Source organism: Oxyura jamaicensis, chromosome 13 (genome assembly GCF_011077185.1).
Source record: "Oxyura jamaicensis isolate SHBP4307 breed ruddy duck chromosome 13, BPBGC_Ojam_1.0, whole genome shotgun sequence".
Taxonomy (NCBI): domain Eukaryota; kingdom Metazoa; phylum Chordata; class Aves; order Anseriformes; family Anatidae; genus Oxyura; species Oxyura jamaicensis.
The window spans coordinates 14,526,103-14,549,924 of NC_048905.1; the positions used below are offsets into that span (position 1 = coordinate 14,526,103).

A 23,822-nucleotide genomic window follows, 5' to 3' on the forward strand; every position below is an offset into this window, starting at 1 on the left:
TTCCCAAACCACTATAAAATGCTTGGTATGTGACTTGAGTGTCTATTCTGTCGTGTTTATGTAGGAAGGTTTCTGTCTTTTTTTTTTTATTAAATTCTCATCTAGGAAAAGTATTTTCATCTCTGTAGTGGTTTATGCAACATGAAAGATGCAGTTCCTTTGATCAGGGGTAAAAGTCTTATTTTTGACCAGAGCACAGAAATGTGCATTTATCCCAGTGGACAAAGGCGTGTTAGGAATTGCAGGACGCTGCAGGTGACTTCAGTTCAAAGACCACTAAAGCTGAAAAATCAAAGACTTGCTAGCAGCAAGAATACCCAGACAGCCATGGCTCGTGGGAAGGACTGTTTCTGCTCCTTTTATTGCCTGCAGGTGAAGACCGATACGGTCCTGAAGACTCCATCAACATCCGAGTAAGGTTGACTGTAAGTTGAGGTTCTGGGGAACATCCAGGGGCTTGAGCCTCCACCTTGTTTCCCCAGCTATTTTGGTGCAAGCTGAGGGCAGGATAAGCTCCTTGTGGAATTTCAGCCCTCTCCTGGCTGAGCAGTTCCACGTGCTGCCCGTGTCCATGCCTTGGGGCAGCTGCCAGCACGAAACCAGGCCTGGAAATGGGAAGTGGTGGCATGTTCTGGGAGATTGAAGGAAGGTATGTCCCAGCTGCTATAACATTTAGCCTGCTCTTCTGTTGCTGTTCTGTCCTACTTGTTCTGTTAATGTGCAAAATCTGCGCTAACTGCTAGCACTGGCCATGCCAAACAGGTCACTGAAGGTAGAGTGAGGATTCTCGTAGCGTGGCTCAGCGCTGAACTCACAAAATAAACGGGGGTAAGTGCAGTTGTGAATAAGTCATGCTGAATGCTTTCACCCCTGGATAGGTTAGCAAAAAGCACAGTTATAACAATACCCGGACTCGATATCTGCATGTTGGAAGATGAAAACATGGTTCTGTGACGTGGTGCTGTCTCTCTCTGCTGTGCAGAGGGAGAGGTGGTTTAAGAGTGTTGGACAAAGTGATATTTCAGGAGGGTTAATAGGTAACCAAGCTAGTGTTGTAGGGGAAATAGTAAAATTTGGAAAAGAGTCTTAAAGGATTCAAGTATTTCTTAATTAACAGACTCATAGGTAGGTATGTGCGGGCATGTGTGTAATTGTCAGTGCAAAGCTTTTGAGTTGGAAATCATTGGTACAGAAACACAGTTAAGATTTAGAATGGATTTAGTTCATACAGCCATGGGGAAAAGTCAGGGTATTAAAGCAGCAAGAAGATATACTGCAAGGCATTCACTTCTGTGTCAATATATTGATTATACTGAAGATGGAGCATGTGCATACTTGCACGTTCTGGTAGGGAAAGAGAATTTGTTTGGGAGAATGGGCAAAATCATGGGAAGCACAGAAAAAAATTAATATTAATGCTTCTTTCTGAAGGTCTCAGGAAGGTCACTGTGAATTTTGCTTTGTGTTCTGGTAAATCGGAGACTGTCCTTTGTGTGGAACAGCCAAGCTTGGTCTAAAGGAGAGCAGAGCAGTGTGGTCTAAGATGCAGCAGGTATAAAGGAAGCAAAGTCATGATTTGACAATATTTATAATGGCAAGGAGTTTACTTGGCTAAAATGACACTTCTGCTGTGAATAATTTACCGTAATGAAAGTCAAGCATTCGGCGTCCCAGTGAGTTGACACTGGCTGCGTGCAGCGAGAGAGCTCAGAGAGATGTTCCTGAGCAGATAAGGTTGGTGCTTATTATTCTAGGGAATAACCTGAACAGTATTTCTGTGTTGGTCGCTCACAGAGTCTGCTACGGATTATTAGATGCTGGCCTGGGGGCTGGACACCCCAATGTGTGTGATTATGGCTGCATCTCTCCCAGATGGCTTTCCCACCTAGGAGCCCACCAGGTGAATTGCGCCACGAGCATCGTTCCCTCTGGGCTGGGAGCCTTGCACGTGTAAAGCATTTTGGAGGCAGGTTTCTGAAAGAAGGCTGGGGGAGGTGGCTTCAGGGGTGTTATGGGTTGATCTGGGAAGGGTCATCATGAACCACGCTGGTCATAGGACTGGTCTCTTCCATCAGTTTGTTAGTGGCACCCCTGCCATCTCTCAGAGGTTTTAGGGTGTCAGGCACTCGGGGACTTTGATGGAAAGCTGCTGTGTCTGCTTGCTCCGTCCTGCCTGCCCCCTGCAATGCAGCACAGTGCCCAGATGCTTAAGTAACTCTAGACAAGCCAGCACACACTGGAGTTCACTGCTTAAATACAAGTACGCTGTGGTCCCAAGGTGCTGAGGCAGGCTGAGAGATGTGATGTCTGCGTGGCCTAGTGCAGGACCCAGAGCCGGTTATGACTTGATACTGCAGCACATGGACGGGCTCCGAGGGTCTTATTCCCAGGAGGCAGCTCAGCCCTGTCTGCTGAGCTGTTGTATAAACCAGCAGGCCCAGCTGATGTGTTTTCTTTGGCATTTAGGAGCTTCATCTTTGTACTGATTCCTTTAGGAGATAGTAGTATGTTTCATGGTTGCTTGGTCGCTGCTTGCAAATACACTGCTTGTATTCCTGGGTGAAGGTATTCCTGGAGTACTTGTTTTAGTGCAAACCCCCCAGTGGGCAGTCTTTCACTTCAGAATAAAAGTTTTTTTTCCACTTTAGCATAATGTTCTTTGTAAGGATAAATCTGTAGTTTGTCATGCAGGAGATGCACTCATTTACCACATCTCATTAATTAACTGGCACCTATTTAAGGAAACCGTGTTCTGTCTTGTAGTATTTAAAATATCGTTCATTGTGAAAAGTAGCTCTTTAGTTTTAGAACTGATTTTGATTTTACAAGCGATCCCTTCTTGATCAAGTGATTTTTCTGCTACTTCTTGTTATGAAAAAGTTGACTTCAGCTTCAGGAACTGCAGTTTAAGCTGCAAAGAATCGTGTGGCAGCTCTGTGCTTGCTGCCAGGAGGCTGTTACTGTGCTCAGGACAGTACGTCTCTGCTGTTTGATGTAATATTCTACGTGATGAAAAACTAAAGTAGCCTTTCTTCTTCCACACGTAGCCCCCACTGCTTCTGGGCGGCACAGGATTAATCTGGCTGCCAATCCACAGAGCTTTTGCCCGAACCAGAGAGACCCAGCAGCGCCTGCACTGCACCAACTGTATCAGCCAAAACCCGTCCCCTTTCCTCGGTGGGCTCGGTGTAACCATGCAGACGTTTTTCCTCTGCTGCCTCATCTTTGCTCCTTGCCTCACTTCACTTTGTCATTTCCAGGTCACTTCCCTTGCCTTTGTCAGCATGTTCAGCGCTGCTCCGCGTAGGCGCTGCCCTGAGGAGCACCGTCATGCATACTAAACGCACGTCTGGGACCCGGGATGAAGCGGCCCGTCCACTTGGGAGCATGCTGTAGCTGTAGGGGAGAACAAACGAGCCACGGAGCTCCTGGAGGTAGGCTCTCTGCAGCCACACAAACACCTCCTGCTGTCCTCCTGGAGTCGGGGTGCTCGTGTGGCCCTCACACAGGTGGGCTCAGCCCCTCTGCATCCCCTGCTGCTCAGACTTGGCCTTGGCGGTGTTGGAGCCGGCCTATTTTCGTAACGTAATTATTCACACTGAGCATAATCAGTGAGCCACAGAGCAATCTACCAGTGGTTCCAATCAGTGGAATTACTCAGATGGAGCAGAGTGAGTTTCTTTTTCAGAAAATGATGTTGTCATTCACACAGAAATGAATTCAAGGAAGCCCTGTTCTTTATGCAGCATGTGCATAAAGATACTCCTAGTAGCAAGCCCCTACATTACCCCCAGTGCAAGTGGGCCACATACCTCCAACACCTAACAGTGACTGTACCCTAGGTAGGAGAGTCTTGGTGTCTATTTCATGTATGTTCTTCCGTCCAAATTACAGCAATACATGGAGCATTTCAGGAAGGAAGGAGGGATTTGCTATGAAAAGTGGCGCTCTTCTGTGCTTGGCGGGACTTGGGCCAAGCTTACAGCTGTACGGAGCAGAGGCCAAATGGGCGCCCTTGCTTTGCGTGTGCCTCGGCACAGCTGTGCGAAAGCATCACGCAGACTGCCAGCCACGTGCTGGGATTTTTATGTGCACGTCTCTGGTTATGTATTATTCTGCAAACCTGCCTCTGTCCGTTGGCTAGCCCGAAATACACAAGTTTGTTCCCTCCCCCACGTGCTGGATGCCACGTGCTCACCAGGAGCGTGGCTTGAAGGTTTTACCCTGACTGTGAGCTGATGCCAGAAGGGACAGTCTCTTTCCCCTTTTGCAGTTGTGCATCTTCTCCCTCTCCCTTAGGTTTGCAGATTGTGTGGCCCATGGGAGCTGGCTCGTTGGGCTTGTCCTCTGGCCAACATTCAACTTTGATAGGGGGCAAAGGATTCCTCAGAGGGTTTTTTCTCCTCTTGGTGTGCTAATTTTCTGCTAGGTCAGCAGACCAAGCAGACTCACCTCTCTTGTCTTCCAGTTTCTGTCTAAATTGCAAGGGAAGCAACAGGCAGCGTGGGAGAGCAGGATCTCTCCTTCACGCTGCGCATGGTCGCACCAGATTATGTTTAACATCAAGCTGCTGTCTTACCTGCTTACCTTGGATGGGTCTGCAAATGGTAACGGCTGAGCATTTATACGGCTGGTGTTGGGTTCAGAGCTTTAAAATGTAGCTGCAAATAGCTGCTTGGCTTTCAAAAGCTGAAATTCTGTGTGCATGAAGTCATTAATTTATTGTCAGACTCGTGCTGATCGGGGTAACTGAGAATCGGATGATGGGATCCAAATATTTCCATGCGTTCAGAGACCTCATTTCCCCAGCCTTAGATTATGTCCAAATGTTGGTGGTGATCCTTCCCTAAATGCCTGGTCCCAAGGGGTAGCTCCCTGCCTATCCTTGGGCGCTCAGCTCAAGTTCCAGGGTTTAACTCCTGTCCCCAGGCATCCTGGGCTGTCATGCAGATGTAAGGGAAGCTGAAGCTGAAAGTACACTGGATTGCCAAAGCCCTCTGCATTCTGTGTGTTGGAAATCCAGCTAGGGAGGAGGATTTGTTCTACTTTGTCTCACCATTATGTTAAGGTGTTGTTTTTTAGGGTTGAAGGGTTTTTCTTGCCTTATTTTTAATCCTCACAATAGCTGCTAATACAATGTAGAAAGCCTAGGAAAGACTGGAAAGAAAACAGAAAGAAAACTTGTTTCAGAAGAACTAAAGGGATATTTGAAAACCGTTCAGTTGGGTCCAGTTCTTCAGCTTGGTTCAAATCCCTAACTCGGTTTTCCAAAATACATATGAGAAAGCCAAGGTGCACAAACAAGTGATCTCTGAGACATGACTGTGTCTTGGAGCGTGTCTCGGAGATTGCCTTTGTCTCTGTAAGAATAAGTGCGGTAACAGCGTGGTATTTGTTGGCAAAACACAACTTCCTCATGGCAGCCCTTCTGCAGCTTTTAGGCACTAGATCAGCAACACACGGAATCACGTGAGCAACCCCATCTCTGTTGGATGGGACATCTATATGTTTACTTAATTTTGAGCACATGAGCAGCCTTATTGGCTGGTGCATGTTGGAGCACACATATAAATGATTTACTGACCTGGGGCCAACATGCCGATGTGAATATTCAAATGAAAATGTAGGCATCCAACCCAGACTGTGAAGTAGAAATACTTCTTTTTCAAAGCAGTCTTGGGGATTTCAACAAACATTTTCCATTAAGATTAATGGAAGATACATGTCTTAATTCCTGCAGACTGCTTTGAAAACATCAATCAAGTGTTATGGTATGAAGCCTTAAAGGCTTGATGGCTTTGCGCTGCAGTCTGCGTTCTCAGCTCTGTGGGCCTTGTGACATCTCCTGGTCACTGTTGTGCATCAGGACAGTAATTGCCCTTATTGCACTGTGTTGCCAGTCCCTGCAATTTTATCTTGTTTCTTGATACTTAGTTTTATCCTAAAATCATAGTTCCTAGTCCTGGATCACAGCGGTACGGCCGGTTTCCATTATTAATTCTGCTTGCTGCTGGTTGTGGGGGGAGATGGACATTTATAACATTTACATTCATGAAAGGAGGACTTGAAACACTCGACAGCATTAACCGTAAGTGTTCGGAATCGCAGAAGGAACATAAAATTCATAGACTTGTGTGTGTGGTTTTAAATCTCACGGTTTTAAGAACAGTTTCCTGATCGGCATCCAGCCTTTTTGGTTTGGTGTGGAGCACCCAGTGCTGTCAGCCTGGCACACGCAGCCTTCCAGCCTCCCGCACGTTGACATGAACTCTACGTGGGTGCTGGGACACTGGGGCGGTCCTGCTGTCTTTTAGCACGTACCACAGTTAAACTACTCTTACTACATACAATTATTACCTCCTTGCTTTTCTTGATGCTGTACCGTCTCTTTAGTGGTGCTGCAGGGATCCCAGGGAGGTAGCAAGCATAATTTCCATGTGCTATCTGTAGAAATGCTGGTTTTTGGAGGCAAAAACCTTGTTTTCCTTCAACTCTGCCTTTTGTGCATAGGCATTGGCGCTTGAGGCAGAGCGTCTCATTAAAGATTTATGTAAAGCAGGGGCTGGTCTCTGAGGCAGGAGGATGAAGTTGTGCTCCAGAATGCTAATGGGGAGCTGGAGCAGTTTGAGCTGCGCACAATGTGGCACCGGCTGGCATGGCGCGAGGATTCAGCCAGCGGAGGGAAACTTGTGCCATCCTTACCTCTGCCACCCTGCAACTTTGAGGTTCGTTCACGTTTCACGTTGTGTGAGGAAATAGCAAGAGGCTGCAGGCAGGTCGTGCCAAGCACCCTGAGTGTGTGCAAGCTCAGGGTGCTAAAGGAGCTTTGGTGCTGGGTGGCCGTCAGCAGCCCAGCTGGAGTGTGCCGGTCTGCTGAGCTAACGTTGTTGGGAGAAAACCACAGCTACGTGATTTCGTTCCTCTTCTAGCTGACATGAGCAGGACGTGGAGGTCAAGCTCAGCTTGTTTCCTTCACCGAGATCTCTCTGATGCATTGAGGCCACTGCAGAAGTTGTGGAGAGCGTGCCTTTTTTCTGTCCCTGCCTCTCCAGTGCTTTCCTGGTAGGACGTTTGAGGATCCAGAGTCCCTCCATTATGGAGGAAACCCCACAAGTGTGAGAAGTGTCATTGTAAAGCCAGCCGCACTACAGCAGTGGGGACTGCCAGAAACTGGACTTGCAGAAGGGTGCTGGGGTTCCTGCGGAGCTGTGAGCGGGGACAGGCTTGGCCCCATCCCCAGCAGCTTGTGCAGAGCCCAAGCAGCCTCTGTCTGACAGCACTAAGCAGAAATGTAGCAGCATATGGAGCTTCCCCTGGGCTTTGCAGCTGCACACAGGCACCCACGCGTACTTTTTAAAGATAGCATTGTTTACTGCTCGTGACAGTTGTGGCTCCTGTTCTTTGCTTTGCAGGCAAAGTTTCTTCACGTAAAGAGGTGCCCAGAGCTCCCAGGGACTTGCCATCCGTCAGCCATGCATTTGTGTACTGCTGAGCTGTTTATTTGAATGTAAAGGCATGGCAGGAAATGGGGTTTGTGTTCATGGAAATGCAATTATGGGTGTTCAGTAAACTAACTAGTAAAAGCAATTCTGGAACGCAAAACAAGGCGAGATTTGAATACCTATTACCCCAAAGCTTTGGTGGTTGCTTGGAGTAAGCACCTCCTTCCTGTAGGAGGGGCTGTAGGTGCTGTGTTGTCCTCTCCCGGGCTCTGGCTGCTGGAAGTGACCCTCTGCAGGCCCAGTGTAGGAGGCTTTGGTGAATGTGGTCTTGAATTTTCTGCTGCACGAGGATCCTGCAAGTTATAGGATAAAAGGCAGGAACAAGCTTGCCTATGCTGGCAGTGCAGCTCCAGCTAATCTCCAGGAGATAGGATCTGTGCTTTGCTTTGAAGTCATTCATGGAGAGCCATGATAACGCGGAAATCTCCTGGCCCGTCTCCCTCTGCCCAGCAGCTCCAGCAGGGGTCAGAGGCTGGAGTGGCACATGGAGTATGTGCGAGAGGGAAATGGTGCTTCGCGACTGTGGGCATGTGGTGGGTGGCCTTGAGGAGTCTGAACGAGGTAGGGTTTGATTTGCAAGCTGGAGCATCATAACAGCAGGAGTGGGGAGTGGCTTTCTGGGTCGGAAAACCCAACGGTAGGTGTGCGTTGCAATTGCTTCTTGCAGTGTGAGCCGCCAGCTTGCATCAGCTGTGCACAAGGTGTAGGATCCCAGGATTGAATTGGCTTCACTAATGTCACCGTGTACCTGAACTAACTGAGCAGACCGTGACCCTCTCATCTGCAGTTTCTGTTAAGCTAAGGCTGTTACTTGGCAAGTCCAGCAGCTGCAACTGATGTTCCAGTCCTCTTAATATCAGTCATCTGTGCGGAGGATGCCAACACCACGTGTGTATTTTAACAAGCACACACCTGGAGAAACACCCTCAGCTGATTCCTGCTGCGTTTGCCAGAGGCATGTAATGTCAAGCTGATGACTTTTGCAAGAGAAAGTTCCGAACAACTTCGAATTATTGTGGCGTAAGTCAACTTGGTTGCTATAAGAAACCAAGTAAAGCTATAAGAAAAGATTAGCCAATGTTATTACCCTAAGCAAGGACTGTTTCCCTAGTTCTCCTCAGCTGTGGAGTATGGATTGCAAAAAGTCCAAATCTGTTCCTGCCTTTTGAGGTGGTCTCCGTGTTTGGCAGGACAGCCAAGTGTCACTCGGCTTATCTGCTGCCTCTTCAGGCACGAGTGCAGGCAGCCATCAATTTCTGGTCACTTTTAGCAACTCTGCAAACAAGCCCTGGAAATAGCTTTGCTGATGCTACAGACAGTGTCGGGACCAGAAATAACAGGTTGGCAGTGATAAGTTGTTGTTTCCCGGCAGCTTTGGAGGACAGAGCATACTTGAAATAAATCCATCAGGTAGAGTTTCAAATTGGCCAGGGCTGTAAGCAACAGTTTATTGAGCTTATTTATGATGTTGCACCCAGGAAATGAAATGGAGAAATGTCAAGTGCTTTCAACACAAGCAGCACAATTTAAGGCCCCCTCCCCCTTGCTTGGTAGCTCTTTTTGGATTCGTGCCTAAGGCTTATTATTGTAATAAAACAAGTTCACGTTCTAGGTGGTAAATGGAATTTACCCAATAATTAAAACTACAAATAAAATAAATTCATTCATCATCTTCCTTCCCAGCGTAGTTTACATTCTTAGCACTATGTATGGTACAGAAATGTGCATCTTGGGCATTTTAGCTGTCCATGGCATAATGACCAAATCCATCTGTGAGAGCCTTGGGAATCCAAGCTGAAGGAAAACCACACAAAAGCTAGATCTGAGCAGTTCCCTGACATGCTGTTTCCATAGTCTCTTCTTCTTTATTTGGAATTTGATCTGGTCTGAAGCCCATCTTCAGCCTGCTGGTGGTTACTGTTGTACAAAGACAGAACGGCCTAAAGTTCCCCAGTTGGGTAACCATCTGTCTGCCCTCCCACACAGACACCTGAAGATGAGTTAATGTTGAAAACAAATCATTTAAAACAATTTGAAAGCCTCAAAAGTGTCTTTCTACAGTCTTTAAAATTTCCGGTGTTTTTTCATGTGTTAGTAGGATGGATAAATTCTTAGGGGGTCAAGTTTGCTCATTACATTAGAACGATGGCATTCGGTTTGATGGAGTTATTTCATATTTGTGCAAAGGGTATTCTCAACACCTCTGTTATAATAGTTGTGCACCGAACCTGGCATGTTGGACGTGGGTCCCTTTGACACACAAATGAATAATAGTTGGATTCTGTCCCGAGGGTCACCAGCCCCTCTGCAAACCTGGGGGCAGAGACCAGTGACAGTGGATGCGCTGCCTGTTGTGCAGAGCCTGTCTCTGTGCTCCTACTGACTAACGCCTCGGTGAGCAGTCCCCTACAGAAGCACAAGCAGCACCACTGAGCACAGCAGTTTCTTTTCAGAGGAGTGCTCCCTAATATTAGGATAAACTTAGACGAGATAGAAAAATTAAAGACAACTCTGAAATAAATCCTGAAATGCAGCTAGAGGGATCTTGGATTAAAAACCTCTTGCGTGCCGCTTTATGAACAAACAACTTCATCCATGATAGATCGTGTGCCCCGAGCGTACATAACAAGGCAATTAAGAGAAAGCACAGTCAATGGAATAATATTGTATTATCTTTTTGTTTCACATAAGTACTGTATCTCCTTTCCACTGCCACTTTGCTGTAAATTGCACCTTGTCATTAATAGGATTATTGATAACTCTGCCAAGCAGAGCTTCTGCGGAATTTACTGTTTGCTAAAATGCCTCTCTCATCATTAAAAAGTGTTACTAATACGCTTTAAATGTAAATCTTGTACAGCCTTAGTGCTCTAGTTACAGCCAGCAGCAGGCAGAGCTCTGTAGACTGCTAAAGCTGAGAAACGGGGACACGTGCCTGCTTAGGGCTGTAGCATCTCGAGCTGTCTGAATTTTTTCAAGTCTGTAAACTCTTACAAGTGAATTTTCTCTTCCACCTGGGGCAAATTCAGGAGTGATTTCCCCTCTGGATAAATCAGCTTGGGCCATGATCAAATGCCCACGAGTCAACTCGCATTTTTCTTGCTTCAGCCCTCTCACCTGGCTGCAGCAGCTGTAGTGCTGGTGGCCCTAAGTCCTGGCACTGGGTCTGCGGTTCCCTGCGCCTTGGGAAGCGGCACTGTGGGGGGGGTTGTACTGGCCTTAGCTGTCGGGACGTGGTGATATACACGAGTCTGATGGGCTCTGGAAGAACCTGGGTCCAGATCCAGCCGAAGCGTGCAAGGAATTCAATGATGAATCCAGTGATCACTTTGCCTGTTAGCTTGGTTCCTTTGCAGTTTCCATTTTGTGGTTGATGAACGTCTGCCCCACAGCCTGCCTTAGCAGTGGTTCTCCTAGGAAGAGCTGAAGCACGCGGTGATTGCTCTGATTCTTTCTTATTCACAGAAGTGGCCCTGTGACAGCGACAGTAAAACCTCTAACAGCAAAGCAATGCTGAGGAAGGTGCACATCAACTTACTCTGCTCTTGTCTTTGGAAACTGCCTCTTCTGGTAGCTGTTGTTAAATGTTGCAAAGCTCACTGGTAGCCCTGAAGACAAGGAGAGTGTGAAATTAACACAATTCTTGCAATTAGAAAATGTACAAGTATTTAGGCCTAGAGGTACATAGAGCGGTCTTTGTTTTCTTCAGATGATGCCAGAGATGCTGCTTGGCTTTTCCCAGCCTCTCCTTCCAGCTGTTCCTGGGCAATCGTGAGCCCAGTCCAGGTGGTGGTGTGTGTGGTGAGCATGTCGTCCCTCCCTCCCCTTGAGCTGCACGGGAATTCTGGTGCTGCTGTACAATAAAATTATAAGATAGTTCTGATGTGGTGAAAACAGGCAACCAGAAGCTGTTTGCCTGCCAGCAAGGCAGTCAGCACTGTGGCGAGCATGTCGCACGCTGTCCCTCAGGCTGGACACAGGAGGGACAGCTGCAGGGTACAGGTTAGCTTTGGGCTAAAAGTGACTGAATTGTGGCTGAAACTTTCCCCTTTTCTCTGAAGGTTGGGTTCAGTTTTTGCCAGCTGCTTCCCAGCCTTTCGTTGTCCTCCTCTGGGCCATGTGTTACCTCGGTACCTGCAGCATGGCTGTGTGGAGGGGAGAGCAAGCAGTGCTGCGTCTTCTCTGCCCGTTGACAGCTTCTCAAATCCTCCCTGCACGTCCCTTTGCATCAAGATCCTGGAGGTGCCGAGTGGGATCCCAGAGGGAAGGACAGCAAAGGTGTGTTCCCTCATCACTCCAATTTCTGTGGCAGAACCACATCGCAGCATTAACCTGGGCTGCTTTGCTCCTGCCAGGCAGAGTTTGAACGTTGACGGGCTGAAGGCTGCCGAGCAGTCTGGAGGAATGAAAATAGATGTTTCTCCCATCTCTGCTGAGACCCAGAGATCATCCATCACTGCTTTTTCATTCCTGCGTCCAGCTGGAATCTAGGTTGTTGCCGAGTGTATCCGACTCGGTTAGGTGATCGCCGCTGTTCCCTGGGTGCCCAGCCTCTGTGTAATGTTCTCTGAGCTCGGTCCAGCTCAGACTTAAAGAACACAAAGGGATTTAATCATATCTGGGAGACGTGATTTATTTTTATTTGATGGAGCCGTGCGGTATCAGTCTGGAGTTGTACCAAGGCATGAGCAGACATGCCTCAGTGCCATCCTGACGTTTCAGCACGGCAGCTGAATTCAGGCCACCTGAGGATGTGCAGAGCAATGCTGTGGGATTTGCATTAGCGATGCGGTGATGTTCAGATGTCTTTGAAGTCCAGGGCCCTCGTGGAGTTAGAGCAACAACTGCTCTGCGTTCTTGCAGCCCTTTCTCTTCTCATGTAAAGCAGCGATTTGAGGTGGCCTGCCCAGTCATTTAGATGGTCGGGCTCTCTAAGCAGCAGTTTGTCAGGCTGTAATTTTAAAATTACATTGTGCTTTGCTAGGACTTGGCAGAACTTCCTCTAGGCCCAAACTTTTAAAATAGGAGCCCAAAAAGGCTCGTTCCTGATGCAATTAAGAACAAAAACAACAGGAAGAAGGAAGACTAATCTGAAATGAGCTGTTTTTTTTCCAAGTGTTTTTAAGAGAATGCCGTCTGAAATTCTTGCTTTTGAAGCCGTATTCCCACGCTGAGTCATGCCCCAGGTTCATACGGAGCAGCCAGGCTGGTGTTTTAGAGGTCGAGATTTGTTGACTGCTTTAGAGACTTTTAAAGACGTTGCCAGCGCTCAGCAGCAGCGTCTCGCAGAGAAGGGTTACAGGCATGCCTTGAGATAATTCAGCTCAAAAGGTAGGCACTGCCTCTTTCGTGCTTTCATTTTCCTCCCCCTGGTTTCTCAGTGCTGGTGTGATTGCAGCCTGCTGGGCTGGGGTTACCGTCTTGCGCTGGGTGACAAGGACAAATACTTCTGCCTTCGGAGAGACTGAAGGAGACTGAAGGTTTCTCTGTTGTGCGCCACTGCTGTCTGGGGAGTACGTAACTTCATGTCACCTGTGACAAATACAGCATTAGAAATAAGCCTGCTATGGGTTAAGAGCCTCTATCTTGAGGTTATGTGGCTGTTATGCTCCTAAATGTCATTTTAACTTACAGAGTCTGTCTCCCGCCTTATTTCTTAATGCTTCAGTTCGTGAGCGCACGGTTTTGTTACTGCGACTCACGGAGCGCATAACTCAGTGTGAGTAAAGACGCCCATCTGAAATCATAATGTACAACTGCATCAAGCCCCATTAGTTAAGGGTTGGCTTGGTTACAAATGACAGGAAAATGCACACTCCATTACTGCATCTGTCTCTTCTCTGTGTGTGTTTAATTTTCTGAACAAAGGGTGGGGAATTAAGAGACACCTCTTTGATACATTTGCTGCCGTTTTGAGCCAGTACAAACGTGGTAGGGCAATTGTATTTTAATCAGCTCCGTGAGTCATCACAAAAAACGCCAGCTCAGGTTTGATTGTCGAGCTCGTCTTGTTGCTGATGTGCGAGACATGCAGGAGAAAGAACACAAGGTGGTGTTTAGCTGCAAGACTGAGCTCAAGATGCTGACAATTTGAAAAAGCTCCGTTTTGACTCGCATTGCCAAACACATTTTCTGTCGGAAGAACAAGTTTGCCACACAATGATGTCATTTTCATAGAGTCACTTTACAGATAGTGCCCAGAGCTCAGCAGAAGGCTTGGTCTGAATACAAAGACCTCTTCAAGATTCTTCTAAGTCTCCTGGCTGGAAGAAAGCCAATACTAATGCGGTAGCAAAATGCATGTAGATAGCAAAACTACTCATCCGATAAAATTCATGCCTGAACTTACTTGCAAATCAAAAGTGTCATTGAACTGCCTAAAGAAGGTGAAAATTATCAAAGATTTGCAGATGCAAGAGAGAAAAAAAAAACCATGGTACTCTAGAGAGGATGGAAAACTGGTGCTGGAACAAAACCCTTCCTTGTGGGAGGGTAGTTTGGAAATGGTGAGGTCCCGGCGGCTTTTGTAAGCGTGGGCACTGAATAACAACCGCCTGAGTTCCAGAATAACCTTTCGACTCCAGCTTCTCCTGGCTTGTGTGTGTCAGTGGAGTGGAATGAAGAGCCATCGAAACATAAAAAGGGATATTTTAAAAGTGGAGGATTTGGGAATTTCTGAATTGAGTTCCCACTGGGAAATGAGTAAGACAGTAAAATGGACCGCAGTCCTGTAACGTGATGGTGAATTGGCACCATGTACAAGAGGAAGTTTTTTTCTCCCCGGGTAATTATGTGGCAGCCATCTAAATATTCAGTATGTTAATAAAAAATTATAAACAAGAAAGCAATTATATATTTATGCATGACAGGCACATATTTAAAAATGCCCTGACAATAAAGAAGAATATTGGTCATTTGCACAGTAAAAGAGCCGTAATGGGATAAATAACTTAATTTCCCACACATTTCTTGACTTGGCCAACATGGAAGATTTCACTGAAATCATCACAAAACAGATTGAGATAATCTTGGCCAATATCCTGCTTTTTGACAAAACAGATTCTAATAATAAAATCCTGTGTTTGAGTGCTTCGCCCAGTGAAAGGCTTTCAGTAATCCTTCCTTTTCATACTGTTTAATAGCATGTGGCGACATTGCCAGGCAGTCCAGAGGAGGAGGAGAAGGAGAGTTTTGTGCTGGGCTTGGCAGGGAGGTCAGGGCACGGATCTGGCCGAAGCACGGTGGCACTTGTGCAGACCAGCTGGAGGGATTATTCAATGTGCAGACTGGAAGTGAAGTTGAGTCGTGGGGATCTTCAGTTACCTTTATTTCCAAGAAAGTACTTGAACAAAATGCTTAATACAGCATGGGAGGAAATCAGAAATCAGGTATGGGTGAACTTGCTTTTCTCTAAAGGGCTCCTGTGCCAGTGTTGGAGGGGGTTCTAAGTTGAGGTACGGGGAAAAACCACCCAGCTTGTCTCTGAGTCCCAGGCGTGGCTGCTGAGAGCAATATAAATGTCACAAGAAGCGATTTTGCTGTACGGGCTGCCCAAAACAAACATACTGATGTTATTTAGCCTTCAGTTGCCAAGCTGAACATTAGGATTGTGTTTTCACATGCAAAGAAGCTATCGGCTGTACGGATAGCCATATTTTCATAAGCTGCATTTGGCTGTCACACCTCTCCTGTAGTCTCTTGATATGCAAACAAGTTTCAGGTTATATATGCTCCTGGCCTATAAACTGATATCCCTGGTGAGTTCTGATTATCCTTCCATTAACTTTTACTCTCGCCTGTCTCCCTTGGGAAGGTAACGAGGAGTCTTTCCTTCGTCATGGGTTTCCAGCTGGTTACCTCCCCGGTTCCCTCCTAAGTGGCTTCTCTTGCTGCCATATGCCACCAAGGAAATACTGAAATTTCAGCGCCATCTAAAAGTACAGCAGGGACTGCTGGAGTGGAGCTTAAAAAATTTGAAATGCATGGAAGACATCCTGGATCCTCATGCCATCCCAGTGAGCAGAGTAACCATGCACCAAGTCTAAAGTGTAATGCCGCAGTGCAGCAGGGGAAGGGCATCTCTGTTTGCACAGGGCATTTCAGCCCCTCACTTATAGTGCCAGTAACTTCACTGAAAGCTGATGTGGCTGGCATTCACCTGTTTTCCAATCTAATTACTATTGCCTACAAACCAACGTTCAAATTTCATTGCATCGAATGCAGCACTTTGTTACATCCCTCGTTTCCGCATTTTCTTTTCTTTCTGGAGTTCAGTTAGCTTCTTAATCAGACTCACATTTGCTGTGTCCCTCGTGGGAGCAGCAGGGGGCTTCCCAGCAAAGCACTGGGCAATGAAATTTTCGTCTGTCCTGTGTCCATCCTTCTGCAAATTCCTTCAAGAGCAAATGTTTGGGTGAGTGTGCCTGGAGCTGTGTTCCCAATGACTTGGTCCCTGCAGTGCATTTTGCACTGGGAAGAGAGAAGATCCATCCATGAATGTTTTAGATACACTGCTGATGGCTTGACCATGAATCTCTATTATTATTTAAATTCCAAGCAGTACTAAAATAGCCTTTAAGACCTGTCTGTCTCCTATCACGTATGCCTATTTGTTTTATGTCCACTTAACAACGTGCTGTATGTTTCTTCCAGTTACTGCCTTAAACTGATCTTAAACCTGTGTTTGCTCATTCCTGTCAATATTCTTTGAAACAGGCTGCTGGCTCAGCTGCTTTAGAATTATTCAAATTGAAACGATTATTTAGCTGAATAAACATTTCAAGACAAGCAGCATGTTTCTGGGTTTGGTATTAGCACTTCTAGAAAACTTACAAATACCAGAGACTGAATTTTTAAGGCACGATCCGACCTTGCTGCCATAAACATTTCCGTGAGCAGTTTGGTATATTTGGGGAGCGGGGCTGACTCCCCTTATCCACAGGAAGCAGCAGCAGCGTTCTTTTTGAGTAGTCACACTAATTTGAAGGTCTCACCGTGTTTTGTGGCTGATGAACAGAAATAAAATGGCTCGAACTTGGTCCTGGCTATGTGGCAGTGCCCGACCTCATTTGAGCTTGTGATTCATTCAATTTCCCATGCAGGTGTGGGAAGTCAAAGGTTTTTTTCAATTGCACGTCTAAATCTATGTGCTCAAGAGATCACAGGTGACATTAGACTCTTCCTTTTGCAAATCCCACATATATTTGCATATCTGTACATGCATAATTTTACCAGAAATTCCCCTACAGTGTTTAAAGTCCTGTTGTGTATGTCTCTGTCTGTGCAGGTCTGGAGTCTTAGAAGATTAAGTAAGGGTGAGACATTTAGCCAAAGGGTAACAACTCTGGTGTTCATTCAAATTTTGTATCGAGTAGTTTGTCATATTATTAAAATAGCACAATTTCGTAACAATTGTGGTTGCTGCTTTGAAAAACACGCTGTTGCTCAAGGAACGAGCAAAATGAGCGAATGAATATAGCTTTTTATGCTGGGCCCTATCCAGAGACAAATCTTGGGACCTTCACCGAGCCCCTGTACAGCTTGTTTTGCTTCAAGTGCTACGGGGGATACACGTGCAGAGCCACACAGCGCCTATAAGCTAAACAAGCTGCAGTTTTAGGGGGTGAAGGGAAGAAAAAAAAGTGTTTTGTGGCTTCTTATGTCACTGGAATGATGAGTTTAAAAGCTCTGTGCTTTTGGTGGGTCACATGTCTACCGCTTGACGTGATTTGCACCATCGTTAGAGAACTTCTGAAAAGTATGGAATGAATGTAGATTGTGTGGGAAATATCTCGGTGGCGTGCTCACACAGCCCGAGTCAGCACAGTCTCCCACTGTTAGCTGAACGTGGCCTTTATGGAAATTGGCTTTGTAACCCACATTTCAACTGCTGCAGAGCTATGAGGTCAGTAAATGCAGTTCAGAATTTAGCTCGTTGTGCGTATGTCTTGGACTATATTCACCCCTGGGTTTTATACTACCCAAATCAGTGGAATGACGCCAAGAAAAAAAATTCATCCCTTTATAAGTCAGCTCCTCTGCTACACGTGCATTTCACCAAGCTCCCTAGCGTAGCTCTACAAAGCCTGCTGCTCGCTGGCTCCCAAAGGTTACAATTTGTATACGGGTGCTGAGAAAAACAATGGCAGATTTTGGACGGACCTTAAATCCCGTGCACCAGGATAAGAACTAGCCTCTACCTACTGGGGAGCAGAGGGAGGCTGCTGCTGAGAGCAGACAGCACTGCTAGTGCCCCTTTTTGCTTTGCATCTGGTGCTGGCCGACACGAGAGGAGGGCAGGGGAGCCAGGGGGGGCGGTGGCAGCTCCGCATGGGCACGTCCCTTGGTTCTCCGAGAGCAGATTGCTGGAGCTGGCGTCACATAGCTGGTGCTCTGATGGGAAGTGAAGAATTGATGTCCACGTTCCCTTTTAATGACAGATTTTTAGCAGCGATCACAGAAGTGTCTCGCGTAGCTGATTTCTGCTAATGAGCAATTAGTCAGCTCGGTGCCTGACTCCCCCTGCCCGTGCCCGCTGGAGAAGAGGTGCTCGGGGCTGAGCACGGTGCTTCCCTGCAACATGGGAGCCCGGCACCCTCACTGGTGGGGAAGAGGTGCTCGGGCTGCAGCTGAAATGCTTCCTGAAGCTGGGGGACTGTTTGCCAGCTGCAGACTTACTGTGTTACCCTAAATATCAGCAGTGTCTTTTTTTTTTTTTTTTTTTCCTCGAGTACTTAACCCAGCCAGAGAAAATCTGTCAGTAAAAAACTCCTTGGCTGCCCGGATGAAGGCTCAATTTGCGTGGGCTGAGCATATTCCAGCACGAACGTGATTAGATCTGGGGACAGCTACAGACTACGTTGCTGCCTGGGTGCCCGGTTCCTTGGGTCACACCGTGGTAGCGGGCGGTGGGACTGGCGGCGGGTGCAGATGGTGCTCCAGAAGGGATATCCGAAGGCTCACAAGCTTGTTTCTTTTAGGGAGACACGTCCGTATGCCATCCGTACAGCACAGGAACCAGCTCGTCAGCATGGAGTCCTCCAGGGCTGCTAGGATGAAATAACCAAAATCCATAGCTAGAGTGCTGGCTGTAATCCCTGTGCTCTGCATCTGTCCCCGGTGGCAGGTGAATTTCTGCATGTGAGTGTCCTTGGGGGTTTCAATGCCGCCCCCCCAGCCCATGGCTGAGGGGTTATTTGGGAGAACAAGTGACTCTGGGAGTCTGCGTGTCCGTTCCCATCAGTGACAGGCTCAGCTCTGACCTCTCCGTTTTCTAATCTGGATCCTGTGCAAAGCTTCCGAAGGCAAGTTGAGGATGGGGCATGTGAGCACCTTCAGTAAAGTGCCTGGATGTCCATCCGCCTGGCTGGGTCCTGCACAGAGGTGCATGCCGTGGAGGATGCCTCGTGGTGAAACAGCCACCTGGGGGATGTCGGCAAACTGCGGCATTAGGAACACGTCCACGAGGCGTTTTTGCAAACCAGGTAACCGAGCACTGCTCAAATACAGCGTAATTAACAGCAGTGATAAACTGATGTTGGTGACTGGCAGAGCTTACGTTGTTCCCCAGAAGACATTGATGCTTTCTGTGAAAAAGAATAAACTCTCTTCCATTAAATGTTCTAGCAAATTTGGAGAAAAAAATCAAATGAAATGTCCTACCCTAACTAGAGCAGTGACAGGCAGGGTACTGGAATTGCTGTATTTACATACGGGGGTGGGGGTGTGCATATATAAAAATGTGTGCGTGTCTCTGTGTGTGCGTATATATGTGTTTGTGTGCGTGTGCAGTGCCCAAAATATATCATTATGCATTCATATATGCATGCGAAATCTGTCCGAGGGCGTATGTGTACATATAAAACATGATTTATAGGTTTTTAAACCTCCCTGACAGGCTCCAGGAGACCAATTTCTAAACGTATGCTAAGATTTTTGACTCCGAGACAGGTAGCAGTAGGTGCTAATAAATGAAAGAACCGCGAGTGAAATGTTGTGACACGCACCTCTCTGAACAACCTGCGGAGCACTGGCAGGATCATCAAACCGAGCTGAGAGTAATCAGCAGGGACTGATAAAGCTGCTCTTGTAATTATTTGTTTGATATACAGCTTTCCTTCTTCCTCCTGCATAAATAGCAGGAGCGCTTTGCTTAGTGTGGGAGGGTTTTTATTCCTGTCAGGGCCTGTTCTCACCAAGATGTCAGGAGAGGAGGACTCAAGTCTGCATTTTTGTTTTATTTACGGGCTTTGTATTGTAATTCTGACAGCACGCGGTGGAGACAGCATTCATTTAGATGGGGAGAGGCGTCCTCGCTCAAGTAAAGCTGTCGATGTTGCGGGGGCCAGTATCTGCCATGCTGTTTCTAAGCCTCTGTGATTCCTCCAGGTTTGGTTTGGAAGGAGCAGTTCCTGAGAGGAGGCAGCTGTTGAGGTCTGCAGGCAGTCTCAACGTCACACCTGGGCTGAGGTATTAAATACAATTCCCAACGCAGCTTTCTCATTTCTAAGTGTGATTTTGGTGATGCTGCAGCCCAGACTCCGGACTGCCCTACAAAACCATCCGACCCTTCAGACTGACAGCTAGTAGTTACCCTTAAAAATCTTCCTCTCCTCACCGCTTCTGTCTAAGCAAGAAAACCAAGTGCTGACTGATTTCCAGGCAGTCACAGTGGCAGACCAGCAGCAGTGACTGAAAGGAGCCAAAGGCTCCTGTTGCTGTCGGTGGTTTCTGGGAACGCTGCCGGCATGGTTTTGTTCCGGGATTTCCCTCGCTGTCCACGCCTGGCTGAGCTCGGACTTCGCTCTGGGCAATTTTACAATTCTGCCTTTAACAAAACCTATAGTAGCTCGTTCCCACTCAAAGCACTCTCATTTTCCTTACTCCGTTAACGTTCTAGTTAGCCTTTCCCTAAAGGACAAAAATAATCCTGTACCTCCGAATAATCTTTATAATATCCTAGGGTTTCACCAGGAACTCGGGAGGCAGGGGGAGGCGGGAGGGGAGAGGCGGCAGGTTAGAGCAGAAAATGGATTTCCTTGCCTAAAGCGACAGAAATCCAGACTGCTGCCTTTAGCATACATTTGAATGCTGTCAAGGGCATCTGCAGTACCCTGATGGGAGTTCTCCTTTACTAAAAGTCTGATAGTGATGAGGCACAGATACACCACGGGCCCCGCGCCACAGATTTAGCACCGTGACAGCGGCTGCGCCGTGCAGGCAGCCCGAGATAGCAGAGCCTGCCTTCAATCTTGTGCCAGGGTTAGTGCCAGCTCGCTCTTACTCAGGAGAAATACTTCAGGCTTGAACCAATTTAATGAAAAGAGAAATTGTTCTGAGACTAAGGAAAAAAAAGCCTTGCGTTGGGGCAGTTTTCCGGGGGGTTGTTCCTGATGGCAGCGCGTGCTTGCAGTGCTTTCTGGTCCCAGGCGATGATGGCATTTTGAGATAAATAACGGGTTTGCTGCTCCGCTTGTTGTTGAAGGGCTTTTATTATTGCTGATGTTACATGAAAAAGAAAGTTATTAAAAAAATGTGGCACTAACAAATTGAAGCCCCCAGGGAACTGTTGCCTGAATGAGATTTTGATTGGAGTTCAATTTAATTGGCCATAAATCTCCTCATTTCTGATTTACATTCTTCTTCAGCCCAGTCTACCAAATTCATGATAATCAGGTTTTCATTTTTCACTATCGAGCAAAATACTCAGACAGGAGCATAAACAGAAATATTCCGTCAGCAAGGTGACCTTGTTCTCGCTTGCCCTGTACCAGTAATTGATTTAATGTCTGCTCCTTACCTACAAATTGGGCCTCGTTCAGAGCCACGTCTGTCACATTTGGAGGTAATTGGTTAGCGTAGTGGTTTTTCCACTGTAGTATTTTGACTGCAAGATATTTCTCGTAAAACCTCTAGTACAAGAGGAGCTGTGATCGCTCCCACTGACACGATGGCAAAGGATCGGCTGGTAGGTGTAGGCACGCGCTCCTCTTGGCTGCCTTTGGACGCAGTTATGTGCATGTCTCGGAGAATAAAAGCTCTCGTTCTAGCTCGGAGTAAATACGTGAAATGCAGAGCCCAGCAATTTCTGTGGGTTTTGAGCTGAATCGTTTCCCTGTCACCCTGCAATGTCCTTAGGGGAATGGAGTTAGGCTGCGAGCGCTGCTTGCGCTGGGCCTTTCAGGTTTTGGAGGGCTGCTGCAAGGAGGAGCTGGCCTGCTTCCTGTGCCTGCCCTGAGCAGCGTGGCTCTGTGCCTTGTCCGAGTGCCAGCAGGGACAGGACAGAGACCTGAGGGCTGGTCTGTGTGTTCAGGCCGCTCCTATGGTGATGTCGGTGCTGGTTTGGAGGTGCTGGGCCCTGTTCCTGGGCCGAATCTTGGGGTGCTCTTGGTTAGAGCACTTTGCCATGGGGAAGGTGGAAGCACACCGAGAATTGTTCAGTGTGCAACCTTGTAGCTGTTTTTTACCGCAGAGGTCATTGTGGTTTGGGTTTTCCCCTTAAATCTGGATTAGGAGGGTTTGTGCTTTCCTCCTGATCCACAGCACCCAGAGGAGGCTCTGCATGGATGGCTGCGGGGGTGAACTCCTTAGGGAGCTGGCCAGGGGCGGAGATGAGTAAGAGGTGAGAACCAGATGGGATCAGAGGAAATAAATTGTCATCTAATTCCAGTTAGATACCCAGAAACCAAAGCCCTGAAATTCACTTGCTGTTCTTGCAGTCTCATTCATGTGAATCTCACCAAAGTGCTTCAGCCGGTGCGAGGAATGGATAGGAAAGGGGAGAGAACCGGTCCACGTCATTGCTATTGAGCTGGGAGAATATTGCAGTTAAGTGGCTTTTCCCCACCTTTTCCATCTCATGGTTCTTTTCCTGTCTGATTCTTTTGCGTTTGTAAGTTGCGTGGCTTCACTATGTTGCTCATTTAAGCATTTCCAGCAGTATTGGGATTGACAGGTTGAGCTCTCTGCAATCTCACGACTTCACAGACTGTAAATTGAATGCTTTATGAACTGTTGAAAAGGTGAAGAGAAAGTTACATCTGCTACCAGCTTCCTAATTGCATCAGCATCAAATACATTATGAGTTTGTTAATGCCAGGTACTCTTGCTGGAAAAATATTTACAACCGTGGCCCTGACAAGTGGAAGCAATTACTTTGCAGTGGTTTTTCTTTTGTTCTCTGAAACATCAGAGTTCTCTCTCTCCTCTTTCCTCTGCTTTGCTCCCTACAAAAGAAATAGAAAAAAAAAAAAAAAAAAACAACTGAATTTTAACTCACTGTGATTATCTTCCAAAGTTTGGTGGTGTTTGTTTTTTTGACTGCAAAGATGAATAGCTTGAAAATTACTGAAATTAATGTAAAGGAAAATGAGCATGTGTTACTGAAGTCTCTGCTGAGCCCAGCGGTGTGGAGGGCTTAGATGACAGCAGTGGTTAGGTAGTGAGGCAGATGAGACCCTTGCACAGAGGCTGTATCTCCTTCACCTCCCGGTGTCCAGCAGAAGGGTTCCTGAAGCGCTGTGTTACAGTAATCCTAGGCAGACCTCCTTGGACAAACACTCATTTTCCTACAGAGCTCACCTAGGAAAGACTCTTTTTAAAATGAGCCTGGATTTCTGGATTTTTCTGCTGGTGAAGAACCTTGCTTTTGTTAGAAGCAAAAGGATCTTTGGCTCGCCCAGATCCTAATGGGCGTGCTGACACTGCTCCCTGCCCTGGTTTGGCAACATGCCGTGGTATCACCGTTTGTTTAGAGGTAGAAATGTGGGCACTTGTAGGAGACGAGTCTCTGCTTGGCTGGACAAAGCGGGGGATGTGTTCCCGTGGTGTCGGAGTCCTCCAGTGTTGGTAACACCACAGCTAAGCTGATTGCCAGCAAGGAGGCACAGGGAGCCCTAAACCTGAGTCTGCTGAATAGGACTGGGAGTTGGTTCCTCTCCCACCTGCAGCATGAAGTAGACCAACTTTGGCTCCGGTTTCCCATCCTACCATTTGTCCATCACAGCAGTGACTTCCTCAGGGGACAGGATTCAGCTGCATGTGAGTTAGAACAAACAGCACCTGGGTTTGGTGGAATTGCAACTAAACATTGAAGGAGGTCTGTATATCTGCTTTGTGCTGCAGACCCATGCTGTCCATTGGATTACTCGGACCAACATCCATCTACAGAAGGTGGTAGCTGCTTGTGATTCTTGTGATTCTCTCTCTCTTCCATCCCTCAGCTGCTGATGCTTTTGTAACAGAGCAAATCCTTCACCAAAGCTCTTCCAATGTCATATGGAGATACCAGCAATAGGCTTGATTACTAACGTTGGCCAGGAA

The 23,822-nt window shown here is 47.1% G+C and overlaps 1 protein-coding gene across 3 annotated transcripts in view; it reads left to right on the top strand.

Annotated features, from left to right (window-relative positions):
- The window catches only part of RASGEF1C (RasGEF domain family member 1C), a 69,969-nt gene that overhangs the window by 13,275 nt on the left and 32,872 nt on the right, over window positions 1–23,822 (top strand). Inside the window, exon 1 of one of the 3 annotated variants that reach the window (XM_035338428.1) lies at window positions 12,765–12,833. The exons of 1 other annotated variant lie outside the window; for it this stretch is intronic. The gene's annotated coding sequence lies outside the window, so the exon portion shown is untranslated. Of the gene's footprint in view, window positions 1–12,764; window positions 12,834–17,563; window positions 17,684–23,822 lie in introns of those variants that run through there. One more of the 3 variants, XM_035338426.1, reaches the window with a different exon arrangement.